We start from the raw sequence: 27,500 nt of genomic DNA, 5'->3' as shown, positions 1-27,500 counted from the left end.
GTTGCCAAACTCCCCCCGTTGCCAAACTCCCCCGTTGCCAAACTCCCCCCGTTGCCAAATTCCTCCCGTTGCCAAACTCCCCCGTTGCCAAACTCCCGTTGCCAAACTCCTCCCGTTGCCAAACTCCTCCCGTTGCCAAACTCCCCCGTTGCCAAACTCCCGTTGCCAAACTCTGTGAAATAGAAAGAGATGGGGATGAGGATAAGTTTAGTGTGACTCAAGATCAAAACACAGGAATCACATTCTATCGGCTTAAACCCCTAAACGGCAATCTCAGACAGGATGTTGACAGCAAATCTCAGACATGATGTTGACAGCAAATCCCAGACAGGATGTTGACAGCAAATCTCAGACAGGAAGTTGACAGCAAATCCCAGACAGGATGTTGACAGCAAATCTCAGACAGGAAGTTGACAGCAAATCCCAGACAGGATGTTGACAGCAAATCTCAGACAGGAAGTTGACAGCAAATCCCAGACAGGATGTTGACAGCAAATCCCAGACAGGATGTTGACAGCAAATCCCAGACAGGATGTTGACAGCAAATCCCAGACAGGATGTTGACAGCAAATCCCAGACAGGATGTTGACAGCCAATCCCAGACAGGATGTTGACAGCAAATCCCAGACAGGATGTTGACAGCAAATCCCAGACAGGATGTTGACAGCCAATCCCAGACAGGAAGTTGACAGCAAATCCCAGACAGGATGTTGACAGCAAATCCCAGCCAGGAAGTTGACAGCAAATCCCAGACAGGATGTTGACAGCTAATCCCAGACAGGAAGTTGACAGCCAATCCCAGACAGGATGTTGACAGCTAATCCCAGACAGGATGTTGACATCAAGGTTCCTCTCTCTCCCCAGATGGAACACTCTCAGAAGTATGGGAAGATCTTTAAATCTCGTTTCGGCCCCCAGCTGGTTGTGTCTATCGCAGGGCGGGATCTGGTTGCCGAGGTGCTGAGGACGGAGGGTGTGGCCCCGCAGAGAGGCAACATGGAGTCCTGAAGGAGTACCGCGACCTGAGGGGCCGATCTACCGGACTTATCTCAGCGTGAGTCTGACCTCTAAACTACGACCTGTGACATCACGGGACGCAAAATGTTATACCCCCTTTTTGAAAGGAGGAAATCTAGAAATGATTGACACGGAGAAGTAGTATCGACTTCAGTTAGTTCTAATGAATATTTTTCTGTAAAATCATCAACGATGTACATAGGAACAAAAAACGAGATGTTTGACAAGTGAAGAATGCGTTTCTCAGAGCTCGTACATATTGTTCCGTAAAACCAGTCATGTCATGTTTCCATTTCAATGTATTCTTATTTGTTACTTAAAAAAAAAACTTGACAAAAGCTCTGAGGAAGGCCGTGAGGTCGACACGTAAAGCTCTGAGGAAGGTCGTGAGGTCGACACGTAAAGCTCTGAGGAAGGTCGTGAGGTCGACACGCAAAGCTCTGAGGAAGACCGTGAGGTCGACACGTAAAGCTCTGAGGAAGGTCGACACGTAAATCTCTGAGGAAGGTTGTGAGGTCGACACGTAAAGCTCTGAGGAAGACCGTGAGGTCAACACGTAAAGCTCTGAGGAAGGTCGTGAGGTCGACACGTAAAGCTCTGAGGAAGACCCGTGAGGTCGATACGTAAAGATCTGAGGAAGATCGATACGTAAAGCTCTGAGGAAGACCGTGAGGTCGACGCAAGCAAATCTCTGGAGGAAGGTCGTGAGGTCGACATGTAAAGCTCTGAGGAAGGTCGTGCGGTCGATACGTAGCTCTGAGGAAGGTCGTGAGGTCGATACGTAAAGCTCTGAGGAAGGTCGACACGTAAAGCTCTGAGGAAGGTCGTGAGGTCGACACGTAAAGCTCTGAGGAAGGTCGACACGTAAAGCTCTGAGGAAGGCCGTGAGGTCGACACGTAAAGCTCTGAGGAAGGTCGTGGGTCGACGCTTAAAGTTAAATAAAGGTCAAATAAATATCCTCGTGATTGCGGAATCTTCCCAACCGGGATTTCTGTGACAACCTTTTAGTTAGTTGTCTCTGACCAGCTTCTCTCCTTTCATCTCTGTGACAACCTTTTAGTTAGTTGTCTCTGACCACCTTCTCTCCCTTTCATCTCTGTGACAACCTTTTAGTTAGTTGTCTCTGACCACCTTCTCTCCTTTCATCTCTGTGACAACCTTTTAGTTAGTTGTCTCTGACCACCTTCTCTCCCTTTCATCTCTGTGACAACCTTTTAGTTAGTTGTCTCTGACCACCTTCTCTCCTTTCATCTCTGTGACAACCTTTTAGTTAGTTGTCTCTGACCACCTTCTCTCCCTTTCATCTCTGTGACAACCTTTTAGTTAGATGTCTCTGACCACCTTCTCTCCCTTTCATCTCTGTGACAACCTTTTAGTTAGTTGTCTCTGACCACCTTCTCTCCCTTTCATCTCTGTAGGGAGGGCGAGGACTGGTTGAAGATGCGTAGCATCCTCCGTCAGCTGATCATGAGACCGAAGGACGTGGCTCAGTTCTCTGACGATGTGAATGCTGTGGTGGAGGACCTGGTGAAGAGAGTGGATACGCTGAGGAGCCAGCAGTCAGACGGACTCACTGTACTCAATATTAACGATCTGTTTTTCAAATACGCAATGGAAGGTGGGTACCAGGAGGGTGGGTTCAGGGAGGATGGGTAGTGGGTACAGGGAGGATGGGTAGTGGGTACAGGGAGGATGGGTAGTGGGTACAGGGTGGATGGGTAGTGGGTACAGGGAGGATGGGTAGTGGGTACAGGGAGGGTGGGTAGTGGGTACAGGGAGGATGGGTAGTGGGTACAGGGAGGGTGGGTAGTGGGTACAGGGAGGGTGGGTAGTGGGTACAGGGTGGATGGGTAGTGGGTACAGGGAGGATGGGTAGTGGGTACAGGGAGGATGGGTAGTGGGTACAGGGAGGGTGGGTAGTGGGTACAGGGAGGGTGGGTAGTGGGCTACAGGGAGGGTGGGTAGTGGCTACAGGGGGGATGGGTAGTGGCTACAGGGGGGATGGGTAGTGGCTACAGGGGGGATGGGTAGTGGGAGGATGGGTAGTGGCTACAGGGAGGATGGGTACAGGGAGGATGGGTAGTGGGTACAGGGAGGATGGGTACAGGGAGGATGGGTAGTGGGTACCAGGAGGGTGGGTAGTGGGTACAGGGAGGATGGGTAGTGGGTACAGGGAGGATGGGTAGTGGCTACAGGGGGGATGGGTAGTGGCTACAGGGAGGATGGGTAGTGGCTACAGGGGGGATGGGTAGTGGGTACAGGGGATGGGTAGTGGGTACAGGGGATGGGTAGTGGCTACAGGGTGGATGGGTAGTGGCTACAGGGGGATGGGTAGTGGCTACAGGGGGATGGGTATGGGTAGTGGCTACAGGGGGGATGGGTAGTGGCTTCAGGGGGGATGGGTAGTGGCTACAGGGAGGATGGCTAGAGGGGGATGGGTAGTGGCTGGGGTGGGCAGGGGGATGGGTAGTGGCTACAGGGAGGATGGGTACAGGGGGGATGGGTAGTGGCTACAGGGGGGATGGGTAGTGGCTACAGGGGGGATGGGTAGTGGCTACAGGGAGGATGGGTAGTGGCTACAGGGAGGATGGGTAGTGGCTACAGGGAGGATGGGTAGTGGCTACAGGGAGGATGAGTACAGGTAGGATGGGTAGTGGGTGCAGGGAGGATGGGTAGTGGGTACAGTGAGGATGGGTAGTGGGTACAGGGAGGATGGGTACAGGGAGGGTGGGTACAGGGAGGATGGGTACAAGGAGGATAGGTAGTGGGTACAGGGAGGATGGGTAGTGGGTGCAGGGAGGATGGGTACAGGGAGGATGGGTAGTGGGTACAGGGAGGATGGGTAGTGGGTACAGGGAGGATGGGTAGTGGGTACAGGGGGGATGGGTAGTGGGTACAGGTGTGGCAGACATCATTTCCATTTGTCATACCAGCTAAACTAAAACTAATAAACCCCAATTTTCTTGTGCTCTTTTTTTTCCCTTCTATCTTCAAGTTAATTAACCTTCCTCCTCCTCTTCTCCCAGGTATGGCAGCCATCTTGTACGAGGACCGTCTGGGCTGCTTGGAGAATGAGATTCCTCAGAAGAGCCAGGACTACATCGCAGCGCTGCACCTGATGTTTAGTTCCTTTAAGATGACCATGTATGCCGGGGCGATCCCCAAGTGGCTCAGAACCGTCGTCCCCAGACCCTGGGAAGAGTTCTGCAGCTCCTGGGACGGACTCTTCAGTTTCAGTACGTTTCGCTGATGCTGCATTTCCCCTGGTGATTTACCACCCGGTGTCTGACCTTTAGAAGACTGGTGATTTACCACCCGGTGTCTGACCTTTAGAAGACTGGTGATTTACCACCCGGTGTCTGACCTTTAGAAGCCTCAGACTGGTGATTTACCACCCGGTGTCTGACCTTTAGAAGCCTTAGACTGGTGATTTACCACCCGGTGTCTGACCTTTAGAAGCCTCAGACTGGTGATTTACCACCCGGTGTCTGACCTTTAGAAGACTGGTGATTTACCACCCGGTGTCTGACCTTTAGAAGCCTCAGACTGGTGATTTACCACCCGGTGTCTGACCTTTAGAAGCCTCAGACTGGTGATTTACCACCCGGTGTCTGACCTTTAGAAGACTGGTGATTTACCACCCGGTGTCTGACCTTTAGAAGCCTCAGACTGGTGATTTACCACCCGGTGTCTGACCTTTAGAAGACTGGTGATTTACCACCCGGTGTCTGACCTTGAGAAGCATCAGACTGGTGATTTACCACCCGGTGTCTGACCGTTAGAAGCCTCAGACTGGTGATTTACCACCCGGTGTCTGACCTTTAGAAGCCTCAGACTGGTGATTTACCACCCGGTGTCTGACCGTTAGAAGCCTCAGACTGGTGATTTACCACCCGGTGTCTGACCTTTAGAAGCCTCAGACTGGTGATTTACCACCCGGTGTCTGACCTTGAGAAGCATCAGACTGGTGATTTACCACCCGGTGTCTGACCGTTAGAAGCCTCAGACTAGTGATTTACCACCCGGTGTCTGACCGTTAGAAGCCTCAGACTGGTGTTTTACCACCCGGTGTCTGACCTTTAGAAGCCTCAGACTGGTGATTTACCACCCGGTGTCTGACCTTTAGAATCCTCAAACTGGTGATTTACCACCCGGTGTCTGACCTTTAGAAGACTGGTGATTTACCACCCGGTGTCTGACCTTGAGAAGCCTCAGACTGGTGATTTACCACCTGGTGTCTGACCGTTAGAAGCCTCAGACTGGTGATTTACCACCCGGTGTCTGACCTTTAGAAGCCTCAGACTGGTGATTTACCACCCGGTGTCTGACCTTGAGAAGCCTCAGACTGGTGATTTACCACCCGGTGTCTGACCTTTAGAAGACTGGTGATTTACCACCCGGTGTCTGACCTTGAGAAGCCTCAGACTGGTGATTTACCACCCGGTGTCTGACCGTTAGAAGCATCAGACTGGTGATTTACCACCCGGTGTCTGACCTTTAGAAGCCTCAGACTGGTGATTTACCACCTGGTGTCTGACCGTTAGAAGCCTCAGACTGGTGATTTACCACCCGGTGTCTGACCGTTAGAAGCATCAGACTGGTGATTTACCACCCGGTGTCTGACCTTTAGAAGACTGGTGATTTACCACCCGGTGTCTGGCCTTTAGAAGCCTCAGACTGGTGATTTACCACCCGGTGTCTGACCTTTAGAAGCCTCAGACTGGTGATTTACCACCCGGTGTCTGACCTTTAGAAGCATCAGACTGGTGATTTACCACCCGGTGTCTGACCTTGAGAAGCATCAGACTGGTGATTTACCACCTGGTGTCTGACCGTTAGAAGCCTCAGACTGGTGATTTACCACCCGGTGTCTGACCGTTAGAAGCATCAGACTGGTGATTTACCACCCGGTGTCTGACCTTGAGAAGCCTCAGACTGGTGATTTACCACCCGGTGTCTGACCTTGAGAAGCCTCAGACTGGTCTGACTGCTGAGAGCTCCTTTATGGAGGAGAAATGTCTCACCTCCACTCTTAGAAAAACATAAAATGCTACTTCATCTGTCTCCCTAGGAGAACCCTTTGTAGAACCCTTGTGGGTTCCAGGTAGAACCCTTTTGTGTTCCAGGTAGAACCCTTTCTCGCTTCCAGGTAGAACCCCTTACACAGAGGGTTCTACATGGAACTCAAAATGATTCGACCTGAAACCCAAAAGGATTTTTTACCAGGATCCAAAAGGGTTCTACCTGAAACCCAAAAGGGTTCTACCTGGAACCAAAAGGGTTCTACATGGAACTCAAAATTATTCTACCTGGAACCAAAGGGGTTCTACACGGAACTCAAAATGATTCTACCTGGAACCAAAGGGGTTCTACACGGAACTCCAAATTATTCTACCTGGAACCAAAAGGGTTCTACACAGAACTCAAAATGATTCTACCTGGAACCAAAAGGGTTCTACACAGAACTCAAAATGATTCTACCTGGAACCAAAAGGGTTCTACCTGAAACCCAAAATGATTTTTTACCAGGATCCATAAAGGGATTTATCCTACGGGGTCAGATGAAGAACCCTTTTCAAACCCTGTATTTCTCTGGATAAGAGGGTCTGATAAATGACTCACTTGTGAATGCATGCATGTAACCCAATACTGTTGTTCTGGACCTGAGATGAATATGTTACCATAACCCTCTCCCCCTCCCCCCAGGCCAGATCCATGTAGATAAGCGTCTGGGGGAGATCCAGGATCTGGTGTCCCGAGGAGAGACGGTGAAGGGGGGGCTGTTAACTCACATGCTGGTGACCCGAGAGATGAACCTGGAGGAGATCTACGCTAACATGACTGAGATGTTACTGGCTGGGGTGGACACGGTGAGCAGTAGGGGAGATGTTACTGGGGTGGACACGGTGAGCAGTAGAGGAGATGTTACTGGGGTGGACATGGTGAGCAGTAGAGGAGATGTTACAGGGGTGGGGTGGACACGGTGAGCAGTAGGGGAGATGTTACTGGGGTGGACACGGTGAGCAGTAGAGGAGATGTTACTGGGGTGGGGTGGACACGGTGAGCAGTAGAGGAGATGTTACTGGCTGGGGTGGACACGGTGAGCAGTAGGGGAGATGTTACTGGGGTGGGGTGGACACGGTGAGCAGTAGAGGAGATGTTACTGGGGTGGGGTGGACACGGTGAGCAGTAGAGGAGATGTTACTGGGGTGGACACGGTGAGCAGTAGAGGAGATGTTACTGGGGTGGACACGGTGAGCAGTAGGGGAGATGTTACTGGGGTGGGGTGGACACGGTGAGCAGTAGAGGAGATGTTACTGGGGTGGACACGGTGAGCAGTAGAGGAGATGTTACTGGGGTGGACACGGTGAGCAGTAGGGGAGATGTTACTGGGGTGGACACGGTGAGCAGTAGAGGAGATGTTACTGGGGTGGACACGGTGAGCAGTAGAGGAGATGTTACTGGGGTGGGGTGGACACGGTGAGCAGTAGGGGAGATGTTACTGGGGTGGGGTGGACACGGTGAGCAGTAGAGGAGATGTTACTGGGGTGGGGTGGACACGGTGAGCAGTAGAGGAGATGTTACTGGGGTGGGGTGGACACGGTGAGCAGTAGAGGAGATGTTACTGGGGTGGGGGTGGACACGGTGAGCAGTAGAGGAGATGTTACTGGGGTGGACACGGTGAGCAGTAGAGGAGATGTTACTGGGGTGGGGTGGACACGGTGAGCAGTAGAGGAGATGTTACTGGGGTGGGGTGGACACGGTGAGCAGTAGAGGAGATGTTACTGGGGTGGGGGTGGACACGTGAGCAGTAGAGGAGATGTTACTGGGGTGGGGTGGACACGGTGAGCAGTAGAGGGGTGGAGATGTTACTGGGGTGGGGTGGACACGGTGAGCAGTAGAGGAGATGTTACTGGGTAAGTGGACACGGTGAGCAGTAGAGGAGATGTTACTGGGGTGGGGTGGACACGGTGAGCAGTAGAGGAGATGTTACTGGGGTGGACACGGTGAGCAGTAGAGGAGATGTTACTGGGGTGGGGTGGACACGGTGAGCAGTAGAGGAGATGTTACTGGGGTGGACACGGTGAGCAGTAGAGGAGATGTTACTGGGGTGGGGTGGACACGGTGAGCAGTAGAGGAGATGTTACTGGGGTGGACACGGTGAGCAGTAGAGGAGATGTTACTGGGGTGGGGTGGACACGGTGAGCAGTAGAGGAGATGTTACTGGGGTGGGGTGGACACGGTGAGCAGTAGAGGAGATGTTACTGGGGTGGGGTGGACACGGTGAGCAGTAGAGGAGATGTTACTGGGGTGGGGTGGACACGGTGAGCAGTAGAGGAGATGTTACTGGGGTGGGGGTGGACACGGTGAGCAGTAGGGGAGATGTTACTGGGGTGGGGTGGACACGGTGAGCAGTAGAGGAGATGTTACTGGGGTGGGGTGGACACGGTGAGCAGTAGGGGAGATGTTACTGGGGTGGGGTGGACACGGTGAGCAGTAGAGGAGATGTTACTGGGGTGGGGTGGACACGGTGAGCAGTAGAGGAGATGTTACTGGGGTGGGGGGGGACACTGGTGAGACACGTAGAGGAGATGTTACTGGGGTGGGGTGGACACGGTGAGCAGTAGAGGAGATGTTACTGGGGTGGACACGGTGAGCAGTAGAGGAGATGTTACTGGGGTGGGGTGGACACGGTGAGCAGTAGAGGAGATGTTACTGGGGTGGACACGGTGAGCAGTAGGGAGATGTTACTGGGGTGGACACGGTGAGCAGTAGAGGAGATGTTACTGGGGTGGGGTGGACACGGTGAGCAGTAGAGGAGATGTTACTGGGGTGGGGTGGACACGGTGAGCAGTAGAGGAGATGTTACTGGGGTGGGGTGGACACGGTGAGCAGTAGAGGAGATGTTACTGGGGTGGACACGGTGAGCAGTAGGGGAGATGTTACTGGGGGTTACTGGGGGTGGACACGGTGAGCAGTAGAGGAGATGTTACTGGGGTGGGGTGGACACGGTGAGCAGTAGAGGAGATGTTACTGGGGTGGGGTGGACACGGTGAGCAGTAGAGGAGATGTTACTGGGGTGGACACGGTGAGCAGTAGAGGAGATGTTACTGGGGTGGACACGGTGAGCAGTAGGGGAGATGTTACTGGGGTGGGGTGGACACGGTGAGCAGTAGAGGAGATGTTACTGGGGTGGGGTGGACACGGTGAGCAGTAGAGGAGATGTTACTGGGGTGGGGTGGACACGGTGAGCAGTAGAGGAGATGTTACTGGGGTGGGGTGGACACGGTGAGCAGTAGAGGAGATGTTACTGGGGTGGGGTGGACACGGTGAGCAGTAGAGGAGATGTTACTGGGGTGGGGTGGACACGGTGAGCAGTAGAGGAGATGTTACTGGGGTGGGGTGGACACGGTGAGCAGTAGAGGAGATGTTACTGGGGTGGGGTGGACACGGTGAGCAGTAGAGGAGATGTTACTGGGGTGGGGTGGACACGGTGAGCAGTAGAGGAGATGTTACTGGGGTGGGGGTGGACACGGTGAGCAGTAGAGGAGATGTTACTGGGGTGGGGTGGACACGGTGAGCAGTAGAGGAGATGTTACTGGGGTGGACACGGTGAGCAGTAGAGGAGATGTTACTGGGGTGGGGTGGACACGGTGAGCAGTAGAGGAGATGTTACTGGGGTGGGGTGGACACGGTGAGCAGTAGGGGAGATGTTACTGGGGTGGGGTGGACACGGTGAGCAGTAGGGGAGATGTTACTGGGGTGGGGTGGACACGGTGAGCAGTAGAGGAGATGTTACTGGGGTGGGGTGGACACGGTGAGCAGTAGAGGAGATGTTACTGGGGTGGGGTGGACACGGTGAGCAGTAGAGGAGATGTTACTGGGGTGGGGTGAGAGTAGAGGAGATGTTACTGGGGTGGACAGCAGTAGAGCAGTGAGCAGGAGATGTTACTGGGGTGGTGGACACGGTGAGCAGTAGAGGAGATGTTACTGGGGTGGGGTGGACACGGTGAGCAGTGAGCAGAGGGAGAGATGTTACTGGGGTGGGGTGGACACGGTGAGCAGTAGAGGAGATGTTACTGGGGTGGACACGGTGAGCAGTAGAGGAGATGTTACTGGGGTGGGGTGGACACGGTGAGCAGTAGAGGAGATGTTACTGGGGTGGGGTGGACACGGTGAGCAGTAGAGGAGATGTTACTGGGGTGGGGTGGACACGGTGAGCAGTAGAGGAGATGTTACTGGGGTGGGGTGGACACGGTGAGCAGTAGAGGAGATGTTACTGGGGTGGGGTGGACACGGTGAGCAGTAGGGGAGATGTTACTGGGGTGGGGTGAGCAGTAGAGGAGATGTTACTGGGGTGGGGTGGACACGGTGAGCAGTAGAGGAGATGTTACTGGGGTGGGGTGGACACGGTGAGCAGTAGAGGAGATGTTACTGGGGTGGGGTGGACACGGTGAGCAGTAGAGGAGATGTTACTGGGGTGGACACGGTGAGCAGTAGAGGAGATGTTACTGGGGTGGGGTGGACACGGTGAGCAGGGGTGGACACGGTGAGCAGTAGGAGATGTTACTGGGGTGGGGTGAGCACTGGGGTGGACATGCAGTAGAGGAGATGTTACTGGGGTGGGGTGAGCACTGGGGTGGACACGGTGAGCAGTAGAGGAGATGTTACTGGGGTGGGGTGGACACGGTGAGCAGTAGAGGAGATGTTGAGCAGTAGAGGAGATGTTACTGGGGTGGACACGGTGAGCAGTAGGGGAGATGTTACTGGGGTGGGGTGGACACGGTGAGCAGTAGAGGAGATGTTACTGGGGTGGACACGGTGAGCAGTAGAGGAGATGTTACTGGGGTGGGGTGGACACGGTGAGCAGTAGAGGAGATGTTACTGGGGTGGGGTGGACACGGTGAGCAGTAGAGGAGATGTTACTGGGGTGGACACGGTGAGCAGTAGAGGAGATGTTACTGGGGTGGGGTGGACACGGTGAGCAGTAGGGGAGATGTTACTGGGGTGGGGTGGACACGGTGAGCAGTAGAGGAGATGTTACTGGGGTGGGGTGGACACGGTGAGCAGTAGGGAGATGTTACTGGGGTGGATGAGCAGTAGAGGAGATGTTACTGGGGTGGGGTGGACACGGTGAGCAGTAGAGGAGATGTTACTGGGGTGGGGTGGACACGGTGAGCAGTAGGGAGATGTTACTGGGGTGGGGTGGACACGGTGAGCAGTAGAGGAGATGTTACTGGGGTGGACACGGTGAGCAGTAGGGGAGATGTTACTGGGGTGGGGTGGACACGGTGAGCAGTAGAGGAGATGTTACTGGGGTGGGGTGGACACGGTGAGCAGTAGGGGAGATGTTACTGGGGTGGACACGGTGAGCAGTAGAGGAGATGTTACTGGGGTGGACACGGTGAGCAGTAGAGGAGATGTTACTGGGGTGGACACGGTGAGCAGTAGGGAGATGTTACTGGGGTGGGGTGGACACGGTGAGCAGTAGAGGAGATGTTACTGGGGTGGGGTGGACACGGTGAGCAGTAGAGGAGATGTTACTGGGGTGGACACGGTGAGCAGTAGAGGAGATGTTACTGGGGTGGACACGGTGAGCAGTAGAGGAGATGTTACTGGGGTGGGGTGGACACGGTGAGCAGTAGAGGAGATGTTACTGGGGTGGACACGGTGAGCAGTAGAGGAGATGTGTTACTGGGGTGGGGTGGACACGGTGAGCAGTAGGGGAGATGTTACTGGGGTGGGGTGGACACGGTGAGCAGTAGAGGAGATGTTACTGGGGTGGGGTGGACACGGTGAGCAGTAGAGGAGATGTTACTGGGGTGGGGTGGACACGGTGAGCAGTAGGGAGATGTTACTGGGGTGGGGTGGACACGGTGAGCAGTAGAGGAGATGTTACTGGGGTGGGGTGGACACGGTGAGCAGTAGAGGAGATGTTACTGGGGTGGGGTGGACACGGTGAGCAGTAGAGGAGATGTTACTGGGGTGGGGTGGACACGGTGAGCAGTAGAGGAGATGTTACTGGGGTGGGGTGGACACGGTGAGCAGTAGAGGAGATGTTACTGGGGTGGGGTGGACACGGTGAGCAGTAGAGGAGATGTTACTGGGGTGGGGTGGACACGGTGAGCAGTAGAGGAGATGTTACTGGGGTGGACACGGTGAGCAGTAGAGGAGATGTTACTGGGGTGGGGTGGACACGGTGAGCAGTAGAGGAGATGTTACTGGGGTGGGGTGGACACGGTGAGCAGTAGGGGAGATGTTACTGGGGTGGGGTGGACACGGTGAGCAGTAGAGGAGATGGGGGTGGGGTGGACACGGTGAGCAGTAGAGGAGATGTTACTGGGGTGGGGTGGACACGGTGAGCAGTAGAGGAGATGTTACTGGGGTGGACACGGTGAGCAGTAGAGGAGATGTTACTGGGGTGGGGTGGACACGGTGAGCAGTAGGGGAGATGTTACTGGGGTGGGGTGGACACGGTGAGCAGTAGAGGAGATGTTACTGGGGTGGGGTGGACACGGTGAGCAGTAGTGGAGATGTTACTGGGGTGGGGTGGACACGGTGAGCAGTAGAGGAGATGTTACTGGGGTGGGGTGGACACGGTGAGCAGTAGGGGAGATGTTACTGGGGTGGACACGGTGAGCAGTAGAGGAGATGTTACTGGGGTGGGGTGGACATGGAGCACGGTGAGCAGTAGAGGAGATGTTACTGGGGTGGGGTGGACACGGTGAGCAGTAGGGGAGATGTTACTGGGGTGGACACGGTGAGCAGTAGGGGGAGATGTTACTGGGTGGGGTGGACACGGTGAGCAGTAGGGAGATGTTACTGGGGTGGGGTGGACACGGTGAGCAGTAGAGGAGATGTTACTGGGGTGGACACGGTGAGCAGTAGGGGAGATGTTACTGGGGTGGACACGGTGAGCAGTAGAGGAGATGTTACTGGGGTGGGGTGGACACGGTGAGCAGTAGAGGAGATGTTACTGGGGTGGGGTGGACACGGTGAGCAGTAGAGGAGATGTTACTGGGGTGGGGTGAGACACACGGTGAGCAGTAGAGGAGATGTTACTGGGGTGGGGTGGACACGGTGAGCAGTAGGGGAGATGTTACTGGGGTGGGGTGGACACGGTGAGCAGTAGAGGAGATGTTACTGGGGTGGGGTGGACACGGTGAGCAGTAGAGGAGATGTTACTGGGGTGGGGTGGACACGGTGAGCAGTAGAGGAGATGTTACTGGGGTGGGGTGGACACGGTGAGCAGTAGAGGAGATGTTACTGGGGTGGACACGGTGAGCAGTAGAGAGGAGATGTTACTGGGGTGGGGTGGACACGGTGAGCAGTAGAGGAGATGTTACTGGGGTGGGGTGGACACGGTGAGCAGTAGAGGAGATGTTACTGGGGTGGACACGGTGAGCAGTAGAGGAGATGTTACTGGGGTGGGGTGGACACGGTGAGCAGTAGAGGAGATGTTACTGGGGTGGGGTGGACACGGTGAGCAGTAGAGGAGATGTTACTGGGGTGGGGTGGACACGGTGAGCAGTAGAGGAGATGTTACTGGGGTGGGGTGACACGGTGAGCAGTAGGAGATGTTACTGGGGTGGACACGGTGAGCAGTAGAGGAGATGTTACTGGGGTGGACACGGTGAGCAGTAGAGGAGATGTTACTGGGGTGGGGTGGACACGGTGAGCAGTAGAGGAGATGTTACTGGGGTGGGGTGGACACGGTGAGCAGTAGAGGAGATGTTACTGGGGTGGGGTGGACACGGTGAGCAGTAGAGGAGATGTTACTGGGGTGGGGTGGACACGGTGAGCAGTAGAGGAGATGTTACTGGGGTGGGGTGGACACGGTGAGCAGTAGGGAGATGTTACTGGGGTGGGGTGGACACGGTGAGCAGTAGAGGAGATGTTACTGGGGTGGGGTGGACACGGTGAGCAGTAGAGGAGATGTTACTGGGGTGGGGTGGACACGGTGAGCAGTAGAGGAGATGTTACTGGGGTGGGGTGGACACGGTGAGCAGTAGAGGAGATGTTACTGGGGTGGGGTGGACACGGTGAGCAGTAGAGGAGATGTTACTGGGGTGGGGTGGACACGGTGAGCAGTAGGGGAGATGTTACTGGGGTGGGGTGGACACGGTGAGCAGTAGAGGAGATGTTACTGGGGTGGGGTGGACACGGTGAGCAGTAGGGAGATGTTACTGGGGTGGGGTGGACACGGTGAGCAGTAGAGGAGATGTTACTGGGGTGGGGTGGACACGGTGAGCAGTAGAGGGAGATGTTACTGGGGTGGGGTGGACACGGTGAGCAGTAGAGGAGATGTTACTGGGGTGGGGTGGACACGGTGAGCAGTAGAGGAGATGTTACTGGGGTGGACATGGTGGACACGGTGAGCAGTAGAGGAGATGTTACTGGGGTGGGGTGGACACGGTGAGCAGTAGAGGAGATGTTACTGGGGTGGGGTGGACACGGTGAGCAGTAGAGGAGATGTTACTGGGGTGGGGTGGACACGGTGAGCAGTAGGGGAGATGTTACTGGGGTGGGGTGGACAAGGTGAGCAGTAGAGGAGATGTTACTGGGGTGGGGTGGACACGGTGAGCAGTAGAGGAGATGTTACTGGGGTGGACACGGTGAGCAGTAGGGGGATGTTACTGGGTGGACACGGTGAGCAGTAGAGGAGATGTTACTGGGGTGGGGTGGACACGGTGAGCAGTAGAGGGAGATGTTACTGGGGTGGGGTGGACACGGTGAGCAGTAGAGGAGATGTTACTGGGGTGGGGTGGACACGGTGAGCAGTAGAGGAGATGTTACTGGGGTGGGGTGGACACGGTGAGCAGTAGAGGAGATGTTACTGGGGTGGGGTGGACACGGTGAGCAGTAGAGGAGATGTTACTGGGGTGGGGTGGACACGGTGAGCAGTAGGGAGATGTTACTGGGGTGGGGTGGACACGGTGGGCAGTGAGCAGTAGGGGAGATGTTACTGGGGTGGGGTGGACACGGTGAGCAGTAGAGGAGATGTTACTGGGGTGGGGTGGACACGGTGAGCAGTAGAGGAGATGTTACTGGGGTGGGGTGGACACGGTGAGCAGTAGGGGGAGATGTTACTGGGGTGGGGTGGACACGGTGAGCAGTAGGGGAGATGTTACTGGGGTGGGGTGGACACGGTGAGCAGTAGAGGAGATGTTACTGGGGTGGACACGGTGAGCAGTAGAGGAGATGTTACTGGGGTGGGGTGGACACGGTGAGCAGTAGAGGAGATGTTACTGGGGTGGGGTGGGGTGGAGGAGGAGATGTTACTGGGGTGGACACGGTGAGCAGTAGAGGAGATGTTACTGGGGTGGACACGGTGAGCAGTAGAGGAGATGTTACTGGGGTGGGGTGGACACGGTGAGCAGTAGAGGAGATGTTACTGGGGTGGACACGGTGAGCAGTAGAGGAGATGTTACTGGGGTGGGGTGGACACGGTGAGCAGTAGAGGAGATGTTACTGGGGTGGACACGGTGAGCAGTAGAGGAGATGTTACTGGGGTGGACACGGTGAGCAGTAGAGGAGATGTTACTGGGGTGGACACGGTGAGCAGTAGAGGAGATGTTACTGGGGTGGGGTGGACACGGTGAGCAGTAGAGGAGATGTTACTGGGGTGGGGTGGACACGGTGAGCAGTAGGGAGATGTTACTGGGGTGGGGTGGACACGGTGAGCAGTAGAGGAGATGTTACTGGGGTGGGGTGGAGTAGAGGAGATGTTACTGGTGGGGTGGACACGGTGAGCAGTAGAGGAGATGTTACTGGGGTGGGGTGGACACGGTGAGCAGTAGAGGAGATGTTACTGGGGTGGGGTGGACACGGTGAGCAGTAGAGGAGATGTTACACGGTGAGGTAGAGGAGATGTTACTGGGGTGGACACGGTGAGCAGTAGAGGAGATGTTACTGGGGTGGGGTGGACACGGTGAGCAGTAGAGGAGATGTTACTGGGGTGGGGTGGACACGGTGAGCAGTAGAGGAGAGATGTTACTGGGGTGGGGTGGACACGGTGAGCAGTAGAGGAGATGTTACTGGGGTGGGGTGGACACGGTGAGCAGTAGAGGAGATGTTACTGGGGTGGGGTGGACACGGTGAGCAGTAGAGGAGATGTTACTGGGGTGGGGTGGACACGGTGAGCAGTAGGGAGATGTTACTGGGGTGGGGTGGACACGGTGAGCAGTAGGGGAGATGTTACTGGGGTGGGGTGGACACGGTGAGCAGTAGAGGAGATGTTACTGGGGTGGACACGGTGAGCAGTAGAGGAGATGTTACTGGGGTGGACACGGTGAGCAGTAGAGGAGATGTTACTGGGGTGGACACGGTGAGCAGTAGAGGAGATGTTACTGGGGTGGACACGGTGGACACGGTGAGCAGTAGAGGAGATGTTACTGGGGTGGGGTGGACACGGTGAGCAGTAGAGGAGATGTTACTGGGGTGGGGTGGACACGGTGAGCAGTAGAGGAGATGTTACTGGGGTGGGGTGGACACGGTGAGCAGTAGAGGAGATGTTACTGGGGTGGGGTGGACACGGTGAGCAGTAGAGGAGTTACTGGGGTGGGGTGTTACTGGGGTGGGGTGGACACGGTGAGCAGTAGAGGAGATGTTACTGGGGTGGGGTGGACACGGTGAGCAGTAGAGGAGATGTTACTGGGGTGGGGTGGACACGGTGAGCAGTAGAGGAGATGTTACTGGGGTGGGGTGGACACGGTGAGCAGTAGAGGAGATGTTACTGGGGTGGACACGGTGAGCAGTAGAGGGAGATGTTACTGGGGTGGGGTGGACACGGTGAGCAGTAGAGGAGATGTTACTGGGGTGGACACGGTGAGCAGTAGAGGAGATGTTACTGGGGTGGACACGGTGAGCAGTAGGGGAGATGTTACTGGGGTGGACACGGTGAGCAGTAGAGGAGATGTTACTGGGGTGGGGTGGACACGGTGAGCAGTAGAGGAGATGTTACTGGGGTGGACACGGTGAGCAGTAGAGGAGATGTTACTGGGGTGGGGTGGACACGGTGAGCAGTAGAGGAGATGTTACTGGGGTGGGGTGGAGATGTTACTGGGGTGGGGTGGACGGTGAGCAGTAGAGGAGATGTTACTGGGGTGGACACGGTGAGCAGTAGAGGAGATGTTACTGGGGTGGGGTGGACACGGTGAGCAGTAGAGGAGATGTTACTGGGGTGGGGTGGACACGGTGAGCAGTAGAGGAGATGTTACTGGGGTGGGGTGGACACGGTGAGCAGTAGAGGAGATGTTACTGGGGTGGGGTGGACACGGTGAGCAGTAGAGGAGATGTTACTGGGGTGGGGTGGACACGGTGAGCAGTAGAGGAGATGTTACTGGGGTGGGGTGGACACGGTGAGCAGTAGAGGAGATGTTACTGGGGTGGGGTGGACACGGTGAGCAGTAGAGGAGATGTTACTGGGTGGACACGGTGAGCAGTAGAGGGAGATGTTACTGGGGTGGGGTGGACACGGTGAGCAGTAGTGTTACTGGGGTGGGGTGGACACGGTGAGCAGTAGAGGAGATGTTACTGGGGTGGGGTGGCACACGGTGAGCAGTAGAGGAGATGTTACTGGGGTGGGGTGGACACGGTGAGCAGTAGAGGAGATGTTACTGGGGTGGGGTGGACACGGTGAGCAGTAGAGGAGATGTTACTGGGGTGGGGTGGACGGTGACAGTAGAGGAGATGTTACTGGGGTGGGGTGGACAGTAGAGGAGATGTTACTGGGGTGGACACGGTGAGCAGTAGAGGAGATGTTACTGGGGTGGGGTGGACACGGTGAGCAGTAGAGGAGATGTTACTGGGGTGGGGTGGACACGGTGAGCAGTAGAGGAGATGTTACTGGGGTGGGGTGGACACGGTGAGCAGTAGGGGAGATGTTATGGGGTGGGGTGGACACGGTACTAGGGGAGATGGGGGTGGACACGGTGAGCAGTAGAGGAGATGTTACTGGGGTGGGGTGGACACGGTGAGCAGTAGAGGAGATGTTACTGGGGTGGGGTGGACACGGTGAGCAGTAGAGGAGATGTTACTGGGGTGGACACGGTGAGCAGTAGAGGAGATGTTACTGGGGTGGGGTGGACACGGTGAGCAGTAGAGGAGATGTTACTGGGGTGGGGTGGACACGGTGAGCAGTAGAGGAGATGTTAGATGTTACTGGGGTGGGGTGGACTGGGGTGGACACGGTGAGCAGTAGAGGAGATGTTACTGGGGTGGGGTGGACACGGTGAGCAGTAGAGGAGATGTTACTGGGGTGGGGGTGGCAGTAGAGGAGATGTTACTGGGGTGGGGTGGACACGGTGAGCAGTAGAGGAGATGTTACTGGGGTGGGGTGGACACGGTGAGCAGTAGAGGAGATGTTACTGGGGTGTGGGGTGGACACACGGTGAGCAGTAGGGAGATGTTACTGGGGTGGGGTGGACACGGTGAGCAGTAGAGGAGATGTTACTGGGGTGGACACGGTGAGCAGTAGAGGAGATGTTACACACGGTGAGCAGTAGAGGAGATGTTACTGGGGTGGGGTGGAGTAGAGGAGATGTTACTGGGGTGGGGTGGAGCAGTAGAGGAGATGTTACTGGGGTGGGGTGGACACGGTGAGCAGTAGAGGAGATGTTACTGGGGTGGGGTGGACACGGTGAGCAGTAGAGGAGATGTTACTGGGGTGGGGTGGACACGGTGAGCAGTAGGGAGATGTTACTGGGGTGGGGGTGGACACGGTGAGCAGTAGAGGAGATGTTACTGGGGTGGGGTGGACACGGTGAGCAGTAGAGGAGATGTTACTGGGGTGGGGTGGACACGGTGAGCAGTAGAGGAGATGTTACTGGGGTGGGGTGGACACGGTGAGCAGTAGGGGAGATGTTACTGGGGTGGGGTGGACACGGTGAGCAGTAGGGGAGATGTTACTGGGGTGGGGTGGACACGGTGAGCAGTAGAGGAGATGTTACTGGGGTGGGGTGGACACGGTGAGCAGTAGAGGAGATGTTACTGGGGTGGACACGGTGAGCAGTAGAGGAGATGTTACTGGGGTGGGGTGGGGTAGACACGGTGAGCAGTAGAGGAGATGTTACTGGGGTGGGGTGGACACGGTGAGCAGTAGAGGAGATGTTACTGGGGTGGACACGGTGAGCAGTAGAGGAGATGTTACTGGGGTGGGGTGGACACGGTGAGCAGTAGAGGAGATGTTACTGGGGTGGACACGGTGAGCAGTAGAGGAGATGTTACTGGGGTGGGGTGGACACGGTGAGCAGTAGAGGAGATGTTACTGGGGTGGGGTGGACACGGTGAGCAGTAGAGGAGATGTTACTGGGGTGGGGTGGACACGGTGAGCAGTAGAGGAGATGTTACTGGGGTGGGGTGGACACGGTGAGCAGTAGAGGAGATGTTACTGGGGTGGACACGGTGAGCACGTAGGGGAGATGTTACTGGGGTGGGGGTGGACACGGTGAGCAGTAGAGGAGATGTTACTGGGGTGGGGTGAGCAGTGGACACGGTGAGCAGTAGCAGGAGGAGATGTTACTGGGGTGGGGTGGACACGGTGAGCAGTAGAGGAGATGTTACTGGGGTGGACACGGTGAGCAGTAGGGAGATGTTACTGGGGTGGACACGGTGAGCAGTAGAGGAGATGTTACTGGGGTGGGGTGGACACGGTGAGCAGTAGAGGAGATGTTACTGGGGTGGACACGGTGAGCAGTAGAGGAGATGTTACTGGGGTGGGGTGGACACGGTGAGCAGTAGAGGAGATGTTACTGGGGTGGGGTGGACACGGTGAGCAGTAGAGGAGATGTTACACGGTGAGCAGTAGAGGAGATGGGGGGTGGACACGGTGAGCAGTAGAGGAGATGTTACTGGGGTGGGGTGGACACGGTGAGCAGTAGAGGAGATGTTACTGGGGTGGGGTGGACACGGTGGACACGGTGTTAGGGGTGGGGTGGACAGGTAGAGTAGGGGAGATGTTACTGGGGTGGGGTGGACACGGTGAGCAGTAGAGGAGATGTTACTGGGGTGGGGTGGACACGGTGAGCAGTAGAGGAGATGTTACTGGGGTGGGGTGGACACGGTGAGCAGTAGGGAGATGTTACTGGGGTGGACACGGTGAGCAGTAGAGGAGATGTTACTGGGGTGGACACGGTGAGCAGTAGAGGAGATGTTACTGGGGTGGGGTGGACACGGTGAGCAGTAGAGGAGATGTTACTGGGGTGGGGTGGACACGGTGAGCAGTAGAGGAGATGTTACTGGGGTGGACACGGTGAGCAGTAGAGGAGATGTTACTGGGGTGGACACGGTGAGCAGTAGAGGAGATGTTACTGGGGTGGGGTGGACACGGTGAGCAGTAGAGGAGATGTTACTGGGGTGGGGTGGACACGGTGAGCAGTAGAGGAGATGTTACTGGGGTGGGGTGGACACGGTGAGCAGTAGAGGAGATGTTACTGGGGTGGGGTGGACACGGTGAGCAGTAGAGGAGATGTTACTGGGGTGGACACGGTGAGCAGTAGAGGAGATGTTACTGGGGTGGGGTGGACACGGTGAGCAGTAGAGGAGATGTTACTGGGGTGGACACGGTGAGCAGTAGAGGATGTTACTGGGGTGTTGAGCAGTAGAGGGTGGGGTGGACACGGTGAGCAGTAGAGGAGATGTTACTGGGGTGGGGTGGACACGGTGAGCAGTAGGGGAGATGTTACTGGGGTGGGGTGGACACGGTGAGCAGTAGGGGAGATGTTACTGGGGTGGGGTGGACACGGTGAGCAGTAGAGGAGATGTTACTGGGGTGGACACGGTGAGCAGTAGGGGAGATGTTACTGGGGTGGGGTGGACACGGTGAGCAGTAGGGAGATGTTACTGGGGTGGACACGGTGAGCAGTAGGGGAGATGTTACTGGGGTGGACACGGTGAGCAGTAGAGGAGATGTTACTGGGGTGGGGTGGACACGGTGAGCAGTAGAGGAGATGTTACTGGGGTGGACACGGTGAGCAGTAGAGGAGATGTTACTGGGGTGGACACGGTGAGCAGTAGAGGAGATGTTACTGGGGTGGACACGGTGAGCAGTAGAGGAGATGTTACTGGGGTGGACACGGTGAGCAGTAGAGGAGATGTTACTGGGGTGGGGTGGCACGGTGAGCAGTAGAGTAGAGAGATGTTACTGGGGTGGGGTGGACACGGTGAGCAGTAGGGAGATGTTACTGGGGTGGGGGTGGACACGGTGAGCAGTAGAGGAGATGTTACTGGGGTGGACACGGTGAGCAGTAGAGGAGATGTTACTGGGGTGGGGTGGACACGGTGAGCAGTAGAGGAGATGTTACTGGGGTGGGGTGGACACGGTGAGCAGTAGAGGAGATGTTACTGGGGTGGGGTGGACACGGTGAGCAGTAGGGGAGATGTTACTGGGGTGGGGTGGACACGGTGAGCAGTAGGGGAGATGTTACTGGCTGGGGTGGACACGGTGAGCAGTAGAGATGTTACTGGGGTGGGGTGGACACGGTGAGCAGTAGAGGAGATGTTACTGGGGTGGACACGGTGAGCAGTAGAGGAGATGTTGCTGGGGTGGGGTGGACACGGTGAGCAGTAGAGGAGATGTTACTGGGGTGGGGTGGACACGGTGAGCAGTAGAGGAGATGTTACTGGGGTGGGGTGGACACGGTGAGCAGTAGGGAGATGTTACTGGGGTGGGGTGGACACGGTGAGCAGTAGAGGAGATGTTACTGGGGTGGGGTGGACACGGTGAGCAGTAGAGGAGATGTTACTGGGGTGGACACGGTGAGCAGTAGAGGAGATGTTACTGGGGTGGGGTGGACACGGTGAGCAGTAGAGGAGATGTTACTGGGGTGGGGTGGACACGGTGAGCAGTAGAGGAGATGTTACTGGGGTGGACACGGTGAGCAGTAGAGGAGATGTTACTGGGGTGGACACGGTGAGCAGTAGGGAGATGTTACTGGGGTGGGGTGGACACGGTGAGCAGTAGAGGAGATGTTACTGGTTTGGGGTGGACACGGTGAGCAGTAGAGGAGATGTTACTGGGGTGGGGTGGACACGGTGAGCAGTAGAGGAGATGTTACTGGGCTGGGTGGACACGGTGAGCAGTAGAGGAGATGTTACTGGGGTGGGGTGGACACGGTGAGCAGTAGAGGAGATGTTACTGGGGTGGACACGGTGAGCAGTAGAGGAGATGTTACTGGGGTGGACACGGTGAGCAGTAGAGGAGATGTTACTGGGCTGGGGTGGACACGGTGAGCAGTAGAGGAGATGTTACTGGGGTGGGGTGGACACGGTGAGCAGTAGAGGAGATGTTACTGGGGTGGGGTGGACACGGTGAGCAGTAGAGGAGATGTTACTGGGGTGGACACGGTGAGCAGTAGAGGAGATGTTACTGGGGTGGGGTGGACACGGTGAGCAGTAGAGGAGATGAGATGTTACTGGGGTGGGGTGGACACGGTGAGCAGTAGGGGAGATGTTACTGGGGTGGGGTGGACACGGTGAGCAGTAGAGGAGATGTTACTGGGGTGGGGTGGACACGGTGAGCAGTAGAGGAGATGTTACTGGGGTGGACACGGTGAGCAGTAGAGGAGATGTTACTGGGGTGGACACGGTGAGCAGTAGGGGAGATGTTACTGGGGTGGACACGGTGAGCAGTAGGGGAGATGTTACTGGGGTGGACACGGTGAGCAGTAGGGGAGATGTTACTGGGGTGGGGTGGACACGGTGAGCAGTAGAGGAGATGTTACTGGGGTGGACACGGTGAGCAGTAGAGGAGATGTTACTGGGGTGGGGTGGACACGGTGAGCAGTAGAGGAGATGTTACTGGGGTGGACACGGTGAGCAGTAGAGGAGATGTTACTGGGGTGGGGTGGACACGGTGAGCAGTAGAGGAGATGTTACTGGGGTGGGGTGGACACGGTGAGCAGTAGGAGAGATGTTACTGGGGTGGGGTGGACACGGTGAGCAGTAGAGGAGATGTTACTGGGGTGGACACGGTGAGCAGTAGAGGAGATGTTACTGGGGTGGACACGGTGAGCAGTAGAGGAGATGTTACTGGGGTGGGGTGGACACGGTGAGCAGTAGGGGAGATGTTACTGGGGTGGGGTGGACACGGTGAGCAGTAGGGGAGATGTTACTGGGGTGGGGTGGACACGGTGAGCAGTAGGGAGATGTTACTGGGGTGGACACGGTGAGCAGTAGAGGAGATGTTACTGGGGTGGACACGGTGAGCAGTAGAGGAGATGTTACTGGGGTGGGGTGGACACGGTGAGCAGTAGAGGAGATGTTACTGGGGTGGGGTGGACACGGTGAGCAGTAGAGGAGATGTTACTGGGGTGGGGTGGACACGGTGAGCAGTAGGGGAGATGTTACTGGGGTGGGGTGGACACGGTGAGCAGTAGAGGAGATGTTACTGGGGTGGGGTGGACACGGTGAGCAGTAGGGGAGATGTTACTGGGGTGGACACGGTGAGCAGTAGAGGAGATGTTACTGGGGTGGGGTGGACACGGTGAGCAGTAGAGGAGATGTTACTGGGGTGGACACGGTGAGCAGTAGGGGAGATGTTACTGGGGTGGACACGGTGAGCAGTAGGAGAGGGTTAACCAAGCTTCAACGTTTCTCTCCCTCCTGTTTTGTCCCCCCCCCATTCTGTTGGTTGGAGCCTCTCAGGGGGTGTTTAGTCTTGGTTCCCACCAGACATCTCCGTGTGTGTGTGAACTGTGTGTATAGCAGAGACTGCCAGGGTGTGTGTTGTGGGGTGTCAGATTAATGTGACGTGTCAATGAGAGGTGGCCTGGGGGGGGTCACGTCTTGGCAGGAGGGTTGGGTTTGCAGACTGCCTCTGTCTAGCCTCTACTCAGCTCCTCCTAGCTGTAACAGTGTGTTATGCTCTGGGAGGTGGAGGAGGGTTGGGTTTGCAGACTCCCTCTGTCTAGCCTCTACTCAGCTCCTCCTAGCTGTAACAGTGTGTTATGCTCTGGGAGGTGGAGGAGGGTTGGGTTTGCAGACTCCCTCTGTCTAGCCTCTACTCAGCTCCTCCTAGCTGTAACAGTGTGTTATGCTCTGGGAGGTGGAGGAGGGTTGGGTTTGCAGACTCCCTCTGTCTAGCCTCTACTCAGCTCCTCCTAGCTGTAACAGTGTGTTATGCTCTGGGAGGTGGAGGAGGGTTGGGTTTGCAGACTCCCTCTGTCTAGCCTCTACTCAGCTCCTCCTAGCTGTAACAGTGTGTTATGCTCTGGGAGGTGGAGGAGGGTTGGGTTTGCAGACTGCCTCTGTCTAGCCTCTACTCAGCTCCTCCTAGCTGTAACAGTGTGTTATGCTCTGGGAGGTGGAGGAGGGTTGGGTTTGCAGACTGCCTCTGTCTAGCCTCTACTCAGCTCCTCCCTAGCTGTAACAGTGTGTTATGCTCTGGGAGGTGGAGGAGGGTTGGGTTTGCAGACTGCCTCTGTCTAGCCTCTACTCAGCTCCTCCTAGCTGTAACAGTGTGTTATGCTCTGGGAGGTGGAGGAGGGTTGGGTTTGCAGACTCCCTCTGTCTAGCCTCTACTCAGCTCCTCCTAGCTGTAACAGTGTGTTATGCTCTGGGAGGTGGAGGAGGGTTGGGTTTGCAGACTCCCTCTGTCTAGCCTCTACTCAGCTCCTCCTAGCTGTAACAGTGTGTTATGCTCTGGGAGGTGGAGGAGGGTTGGGTTTGCAGACTGCCTCTGTCTAGCCTCTACTCAGCTCCTCCTAGCTGTAACAGTGTGTTATGCTCTGGGAGGTGGAGGAGGGTTGGGTTTGCAGACTGCCTCTGTCTAGCCTCTACTCAGCTCCTCCTAGCTGTAACAGTGTGTTATGCTCTGGGAGGTGGAGGAGGGTTGGGTTTGCAGACTCCCTCTGTCTAGCCTCTACTCAGCTCCTCCTAGCTGTAACAGTGTGTTATGCTCTGGGAGGTGGAGGAGGGTTGGGTTTGCAGACTGCCTCTGTCTAGCCTCTACTCAGCTCCTCCTAGCTGTAACAGTGTGTTATGCTCTGGGAGGTGGAGGAGGGTTGGGTTTGCAGACTGCCTCTGTCTAGCCTCTACTCAGCTCCTCCTAGCTGTAACAGTGTGTTATGCTCTGGGAGGTGGAGGAGGGTTCAAGCCCTGCAGGGAGGCTGTCATATGATTCCCCCTGGTTGCCAGGGTGTTGCCAGGCGGTTGCCAGGCGGTTGCCAGGGTGTTGCCAGGGTGTTGCCAGCTGAGGAAACCAAGAGAAGGATCAAGCCTCTGATCTTCCGTACCTCCTTCTGTCTGTGTGTCCTCGCTGCGACGCTGACCTCAGGATGAACCCTGCTAGTGAAGGCGTTTGGAGGGAGGGAGGGAGGGAGGGAGGGAGGGGGGGGGGGGAGGGAGGGAGGTGGAGAGAGGGAGGGATGGAGGGAGGGAGGGGGGGAGGTAGGGAGGGAGGCAGAGGGAGGGAGGTGGAGAGAGGGAGGGATGGAGGGAGGGAGGGGGAGGTAGGGAGGGAGGCAGAGGGAGGGAGGGATGGAGGGAGGGAGGGGGAGGTAGGGAGGGAGGGAGGCAGAGGGAGGGAGGTGGAGAGAGGGAGGGGGAGGGAAAGGGGGAGAGAGAGAGATGGTTGTGAGAACAAAAGGTCTAGCCCCATTTCATACCTGGTTCTAACGTGTGTCCTTTGTCCTGATCTTGTCCCGTTTTGTTTTAGACTGGTTTAAATGTTTTTAAAAGTTACATTGTGATCTGATTGCGATCAGATCACCCTGACCACCTCCGAAGGTAGTCAGATTGTGTCTGGATATCAAGTGTAAACAGATCTGGACGGTCAAACCATTTGAAATCATCGTTATGCCACCTGGTCAAACCATTTGAAATGGCATCAATAATAGACTCAAAATTAAATGTATTTGTATAATTTGCATACAGCGAGGAACCAGGATATCTGGTCACCGTGGAGACACACGGGACAACATACAGGGAGGGACCAGGATATCTGGTCACCATGGAGACACGGTGGACAACATAGATACAACTGCTACGATGTGGGCACAATCAGATTGTGGATAAATTCAGTACAAGGAATGCATGTTAGCACCAGGTATAAACGAGGTGTGTGTGTGTGTGTGTGTGTGTGTGTGTGTGTGTGTGTGTGTGTGTGTGTGTGTGTGTGTGTGTGTGTGTGTGTGTGTGTGTGTGTGTGTGTGTGTGTGTGTGTGTGTGTGTGTGTGTGTGTGTACCTATAACAGCAGCAGTAGTCCCTCCAGGACAGCCGACAGTAGACAATGTGTGTGTGTGTGTAAAAGGGATAGAAAGAGAGAACTAAAGCAAGGTCTCTGTGACATAAGAACCGCTGTGTGGGAGGGAGGGAGGGTTAGGAGAACAAAAGCAAGGTCTGTCTGTGTGACATAAGAACCGCTGTGTGGGAGGGAGGGAGGGAGGGAGGAGGGAGGGAGGGAGGGAGGGAGGGAGGGAGGGAGGAGATGACTACAAAGGGAGGGAGGGAGGGAGATGACTACAAAGGGAAGGAGAGGGGGATGGAGGGATTTGAATAAAGGAACGAGGAAATGGAGAACTGAGATTAGAGGTAACTTGGAGAGGAGACGAGGAAACAGGGACAGTTGAATAGTTATAGGAGACATTAGGAGACATTAGGAGACAACACACGGTGTGTTTGAGACGGAGAAACAGGGACAGTTGAATAGTTTTAGGAGACATTAGGAGACATTAGGAGACAACACACGGTGTGTTTGAGACGGAGAAACAGTTGAATAGTTATAGGAGACATGAGGAGACATTAGGAGACATTAGGAGACATGAGGAGACATTAGGAGACAACACACAGTGTGTTTGAGATGGAGAAACAGTTGAATAGTTATAGGAGACATTAGGAGACATTAGGAGACATTAGGAGACAACACATGGTGTGTATGAGACAGAGAAACAGTTGAATAGTTTAAGGAGACATTAGGAGACATTAGGAGACATTAGGAGACATTAGGAGACAACACACGGTGTGTTTGAGACGGAGAAACAGTTGAATAGTTATAGGAGACATTAGGAGACATTAGGAGACATTAGGAGACATTAGGAGACAACACATGGTGTGTTTGAGACGGAGAAACAGTTGAATAGTTATAGGAGACATTAGGAGACATTAGGAGACAACACACTGTGTGTTTGAGAAGGAGAAAGGGTGTGAGTAGTGTACTAGACTAGAGGGAGGAACACCCTATTCCCTATATAGTGCACTACTTTGACACCCTATTCCCTATATAGTGCACTACTTTATGACACCCTGTTCCCTATATAGTGCACTACTTTATGACACCCTATTCCCTATATAGTGCACTACTATGACACCCTATTCCCTATATAGTGCACTACTTTGACACCCTATTCCCTATATAGTGCACTACTTTATGACACCCTATTCCCTATATAGTGCACTACTTTATGACACCCTATTCCCTATATAGTGCACTACTTTATGACACCCTGTTCCTATATAGTGCACTACTTTATGACACCCTATTCC

At 55.3% G+C, this 27,500-nt stretch overlaps 1 pseudogene; it reads left to right on the top strand.

Moving 5' to 3' along the window:
- LOC135543111 (cytochrome P450 27C1-like) overlaps window positions 1-27,500 on the top strand; it is a 36,483-nt pseudogene that overhangs the window by 2,112 nt on the left and 6,871 nt on the right.

The sequence above is a fragment of the Oncorhynchus masou genome, chromosome 7 (assembly GCF_036934945.1).
Source record: "Oncorhynchus masou masou isolate Uvic2021 chromosome 7, UVic_Omas_1.1, whole genome shotgun sequence".
Classification (NCBI taxonomy): domain Eukaryota; kingdom Metazoa; phylum Chordata; class Actinopteri; order Salmoniformes; family Salmonidae; genus Oncorhynchus; species Oncorhynchus masou.
Note: the sequence above shows the minus strand (reverse complement) of the source record. Positions and strands in the feature narration are given on the sequence as shown.